Consider the following 6,627-nt stretch of genomic DNA (forward strand, 5'->3'; position numbering starts at 1 on the left):
TAAGAACCTCGCAGTAGGAGTATCCGAAAAACATAAACGTTTAAAGTTGATCCCAAACATCTGGAAAACATAAGAGATTTAAGAGAAAGAATTATGAACCATCTGGTAGAAAGTAAGAAACAGAATTTATATAACTTTATTCCAAAAAATCAGATTATAAAAAGAAAAGAAAACTAGATAAATGGTCATATAACAAATACCAGGTGAAGAAAAAGAACTAGATCAATCTCTAGTGTTATTATTTTATCTACATTTTATTTGGTAACATATATATTTTCTTAGATTTCAATAGTAAAAAAATTATTATTCTTCTTCTTTTTTTTTTCTTTGAGGAAACCAAATTTGAGCTCGGTTTTCGACATGTCAAGGAGGTGAATAAAAATTGTTCGTCTTTAAATCCCGACCTTTATCTGGAGGTTAGGAATGGCAAAATGCATCTAGAAGGTCATTTGGTTGAAGGACGCCACACGATATTGCCTGATCAATAAATTCCTTGAATAGACGTTTCTTCGATAAGGAGTAAACACGCTCGACTGGACCTTGTCATCTATTTAGAAAAAATACATATATATATTATCTACCAATCTTTTCCTTTCATGCATATACGTATATAAATTTTCCAATTCTACATAAATATGAAAATATATAAGATATATTTAGATTGTTATCCTTAAATTTATTGCTCCTGGTATTAATTTTATACAATAATATAAGAGAAATCATGGCTTACATTATAAATTGAACCTTCTAAATGTGTAATAAAGATGATCTAATGTAACGTCCTCTTTATTATCCGCTCTTATCTTAAAGATAATGGAACCATAATCCTACTTTTAAAGGGAATTATAGTTTCTTTACTCTGTATCCTTAAATCCTTTCATCCATCTTTAATCCGCTTATCCTTATTCCTTATCATTTCATTACGTATGAATTTAGCTTTAGTATAACATGAAGCCCGATCTTCCAGCATCATCATCATTATTATCTTCTATATCCTTATGTAAGAATATTAAAATATACTTTTTACTTCGATATCCCGAATAAAATCTTCAATATATCCTAAACGAATGTAAATTTAACGAAATAAATATGTATTAAAAGTCAAAAAAAACTTTGTCACTTGCTATATTTTAAATAGATAAATACCTATAAATGCTGAATAAAGCGAATATTTGCATCACTTCCACTTCACCTTCAAGGTAAACTTACATATCCAAGAACAATAAAACCATTCAAATATTGGATTTTAAGTTAGGATTTCCATTTAAAAACAAATATTTCTGTCAGCCATTAGGATTTTGGCATATATAAGAATAGTATTTCATTTATGATCTTTCAAAATATATATTTTTTTATATATTTAAACCCGCGCAAATCAATCAAAAGATGACATTTCACGTCGACATATATTTAGCAAGAGATTGGGATGAATGATGGTTTCCTAAAATAGCTACAACTGACAGTAAAATGAAAAGTGCTGCAACTAATGCAGAATGTCTTAAATTACTAGAAAAGCAATAATTGATGTTAATATCTTTAGACAAATCTCATTTAAGTAAAGATATCGAATAGGTACTAATGACAACTTAGTTTACTTAGTTTCTTTATTAGTTAAGTTTTTGCTTGGTTTATTTCTTAGATGCTTCACTTTTTGGTTGATTTACTTCTTAGTTGATTTACCCTATTTCTTTCTTTGTTTATTTTTTGACTAGTTTATTAACCTTTCTCTTTACTTACTTACTTACTTTTCCCTTATCTTTTAAAAAAATATATATATAATATAATTCAGTCGAGAAACTGTGAAAAATTTACAATATCATTGAAAAACTGAAAAGGAATCTACATCATCCTGGATACGAAAAGGAATACAAATCAGTCGAGAAACTGAAAAATTTACATTGTCAGATAAAGAAAGAAATGATTCATCACTTCACAAAGTGAAAGAGATTTACAGTATAAAAGAAAAAAAAAAAAACAAACANTCCGAATTTAAAGATGAAGTTTCGACGTATTCTTTCTTACTTTATTAAAGAGTAGAAACGTTAATAATGTAAATTAATTACATTATTAACGTTTCTACTCTTTAATAAATTCTTTAAGCTACAATTATTATCAAATTTTTCCTTAGAAAGTAAAGAAAAATTACTTTTAAAAAGGGAAAGTAAAATGCACCCAAAATTCAAGAAATTATTTATCATTCTTTAAAGGGGGGTTACTCTATTAATTATATACTTTTTTTTTTATTAATTTTAATTTATTTTAAATACATTATTAACGTTTCTACTTTAATAAATCATATTAAAATTCCAATTTTCTTCTTGAAAATTCCGTTTTACAAGTAAGGGTGAACTTTAATCTATAATTTTTTCTTTCGTTAAAATTTCATTAATTTTTCTTTTATTTATTCTTAATTTTCAATAGATTATATTCTTGGTCTTGTTTTATTTATAATATTTATATATTTAAATTTATTTATGTACTATCACCTAAATCTTAAGTACATGTATACATTAAACAGCTATATATAATTAAGAAAACTTAATGCAGTTAAGTAGTGTACAAATACAGTTTATTTATGTATTACACACTCTTGAAAGAATCTTCACGACAAAGGAAAGTGTATTTTTATTTAACGAAAATCTGTACGTTTAATTAATTAATTGTGATTTTTAATTAATAATACAATTCACTTCATGGTAAATTAAATAGAAAATAATTAATTATTACTTTTCTTTCTGACGTTTAAAAGATTTTTCACTTAATATCCATAATGGTATGAATTGATTTTATAATAAGGTAACTTAAACAATATGATGCTATATTTAAAGAAATAAAGTAAGAAAGAAGGGGGGAAAATTCAATTTTTTTTTCTTTAAAAAATCTTTTTTTGAAAACTTCAAAATGAATGGCCAACTCCAGTTTGTCGTTAGTCAATCGATTTTATTGAAAAAACATACTTAAGACTATGACCTGGAGCTGTGTTTTATCTTTTATTTTTATATATATATATATAAAATATATTTTTTTAAGTTTAAAAAAAACGTCTTTTTGTAGAATTTAGGTAATTTTAACATAAATGAATGTCTTTTCAGTACTTGACAATTTTCTTTTCCACAAGCAGATAATATTTTTATCAATTTTAAAACGAAGTAAATGCCCCTTACTCTATTCGTGTAACGTTTGTACAAAATTTTACAGTGTCAAAAGCACGTTTCCATTCTTAAATTCTAACTGTACATGTTAGCTTGAGAGTTACTTAGAATAAAGATAAAATCTCTAACGGTTAACGAGTAATTAACAATTAATCAAAATTAGTTAATAATCAATAAAAATATTTATGTATACGTATAAAAATCATTAAATTGGGCGGAGCGGATGTTAGAAATTAATTCTTATTCATCTTAAACATTCTCGTTTAAGTATTTTTTGTGGAAAAATTAAGTTTTCATACCCGATAATTATCTAGATAGATGATAATATGTAATTAATTAAAAAATATATATATATATATTTTTAACACGCTGATCAATGGGCATACGTTTTTGTATGGAATTATTAATTTATTTTAGAAATAAAATAATAATAAAAAAAATAGAACCGGAATTACAAATCGATTTGACAATTGAGCATTAATATTTGTAATTGAACGTTGGACATTTCGTAATTAATTGAAATTCATAAATTATGGGTGATGTATAGTAATGGAGAGAGATAACAAATCAATAAATGTTACAATAACTCAGTTGATAGGTCAACCTTTAAATATATTTAAATTTTGCTTGATATTTTATATTAAATTAAATAAAATTACAATTATTATTATTTTTTTAATAAATTATTTAGTAGATTAATTAATTACTCGAGTGTTGTCTCTTATAATAATGTTATAAGTGAATAAAAATTGAGAGATTTTAAGTACAGGGTGGTCCAAAAATTAGTTAACACACTAAATTGTAAATTTTTTTTTTAAGATGAAAATGCTTAATTTCATATTTATTTTATAAAATAACTTTGTTTCCGAGTGAATTATATTCAAATTTATTTATCTTTTAGGGAATTTTAGGGAGAAAAAATGCGAGGAAACTTAGCAACATCTCAATCGAATCTCGATGAAGACATCATCAAATTACATCTTAGATATAAGATTTCTAGAAATTTTTACGGATTACTGACGTAAAAATTATAATAAGAATTCATTAAAATTTTGTTTTTCTTCTTCTCCATTTGTTTTCTTTCTTTCTTAGATTTTTAAATATTTTCTCAATTCTGTAACATTAAATCTCAAGCAAAATAAATGAGGCAATTAAGCTTTAGTAAATGTCCTTAATGGTGAAGTTTTAAAAGACTTTAGTGAGTGTTTAGAAGAAAGAATTTGCATTTTAATAAATTATTTTACTATTAAATATAATAAAATAATGTATAAAGAAAGAAATATTTATAAATTTTAATATAAAATAATATTTAAATGAGGTATTCTATAGAAGAGAAATGACGCTCACATTAATACTTATATAGGATTTATCTACGATAAGAACTGTGCTACTACACTAACAATAATGAATATAGCAAGAAGAATAAATGCTACTGTATATTATTCATAAATCTAGAACACTGCTAAAGTAATATTCTTAATTCAGAACTCGGTAAACAGTAAATTTATAGCAGTAACCAAGCAGTAACATTGATAATTAGTAAACTAAAGGTGTATTGTTTTCTACAGTAACAACTACAACACCGAAAGAAAAACAAAAATGCTACTGTATTAAATAGTGTTAATTGTTTATTCATCAGTAATTACAATTAAATCTTACGGTTTACATTAATCAGTTGTATTATAAACAAACATAGCAACTCAGCACTTTTTCAATCCCCCCTTATCTTCGAATGAACTGGTATTGATCTGATGCAGCATAATCACAAGCTAGAAAACAGGACACCTCTCGGCTTACGAACTGGAATTTTGGTACTTCACCAGAATAGGATTTTCCCAAGAGAAGATAGAGAAACTGGAAACCAATATATAGAAGAAAACAAGCCATATCCAAGCTTTAGACATGTAATGATTAGAAAATTTTCCTGTAATACTTTCGAGATTTAGGATGAGATTAGAGAGTAATCTGAGTTATTTTTACGGTTAATTTACTAACGATTATCTTTCGTAACAGCTTAAATACATGTCTATAATATTACTTTAATTAATTGTTTCTGTAGTGTTAATTTTTCTCCCTTTGAATCTATTAAGTTCGTTCTGGAATTTCCTGTACGGATCTTTTGTATTGAAGTATTACGAAATCAATCATATTAATCAATTTTATTTTCGAATATTCCTGAAAATATCCTCACTTTTTCCCCCCTATTTCCTTTTTCTCTAAATTAGAAATTGAGATTTATCTCTAAGAATACTTCACACTGGCATAATTAATTTGGAACAGACGGAGATGTAATCAGACGAAGGGATGTTTGTCTCTCTTTCAAAATTCATAATTAAGCAGATCTGCTTTAGTTAATAAAACAAACAATGTTTATCATGCAATATAGATAAGACTGTTCTGTAGATAACTTGATATATATGGAGAATATTCATGAGATGAAGCAAGTAACTGATGGACAAGTCAATTTTTTTTTCTTTTTTTTTAACTCTTTTATTTTAGCAGTTTAAGTACGATTTAACGAATTATTTGCATCGATTTGCTTACAGAATTGCTCATTTATTTTTATTTTCATAAAAAAACAATTGAATTTTACTTATTTCGAGTGCGTATTACACAGAAAACTGCGTATAAACTCGTTTAGTATGTATTAAATATATACACTTCGCATCTATTAAGACACCAAACTAGAGAATTTTAAGGGGGAAAAAATCAGCAAAAATGATCAGATTTAAGTAGTGAAGCGGCTTATACATTTCTGTATTGGATGGCCAATGCACATAATTAGAGAATCGATCAGTTGGGTGTTGGTATCATCGGAAGTCCAATTCCTGCAGATGCAGTCCATCGTTACCACCTACAGGAAGTAGTGCAATTTGGATAACAATCGGCTAGCCATCAATCAGCAAGAATGGAATTAAAATCCGGCCGCTAGATTAATTGGTGGGCGAGATGGTTTTCCTGTCACTATGCACTTCACACACAGTTGCAGTTGAGTTAAACTGCTTCTATTAGGAAGCAAAACAGAATGGCATCTTCACCTCTCGACAATTGCTCACCGATTCATTGTTACTGCTCTTATTAAATAACATTTTACTAAATTGTCACGTGTTTAAAGTGAGATAAAAGCGCTCGTTTTTTACCTAGAAATGTATAATAATATAGTTAAAAAATAAAGAAAAAAAAGAAATTTTTTGACTAGTTTTATCGAATAAATTCTCTAAAATAATAATAATAATAAATTTATTGGTGAAATATTTCTGTAGTTGTAAATGTAGAATATATAACTGAAATAAAATATCCTAAATGCATAAATTTCATATTTTATAGTGAAAAATATCGTTATTTGAGCCTATAAACACTTCCAAAAATTGTAAGAAAAATTCTTCTTCTTTTCAATAAAACAAAAATTTCTTAACACCATTCAACAGCCATTTTTATCCGAGGAAAAAAAAATATAATTATAACTTATAGTCAC

General features: G+C 26.1%; 1 long non-coding RNA gene across 1 annotated transcript; it reads right to left on the reverse strand.

The window, feature by feature from the left end:
* Positions 1–211: 211 nt before the first annotated feature.
* On the reverse strand, positions 212–1,713 carry LOC111618192. The gene is made up of 3 exons (XR_002755536.1): positions 1,147–1,713; positions 731–1,059; positions 212–547 (listed from the first exon to the last, which is right to left on the reverse strand). It is a non-coding gene; the product is annotated as an uncharacterized LOC111618192 (long non-coding RNA).
* Between the last annotated feature and the right edge of the window lie 4,914 nt (positions 1,714–6,627).

The sequence above is a fragment of the Centruroides sculpturatus genome, unplaced genomic scaffold, assembly GCF_000671375.1.
Source record: "Centruroides sculpturatus isolate CEXI.00-Female unplaced genomic scaffold, Cexi_2.0 scaffold69, whole genome shotgun sequence".
In the NCBI taxonomy this organism is placed as follows: domain Eukaryota; kingdom Metazoa; phylum Arthropoda; class Arachnida; order Scorpiones; family Buthidae; genus Centruroides; species Centruroides sculpturatus.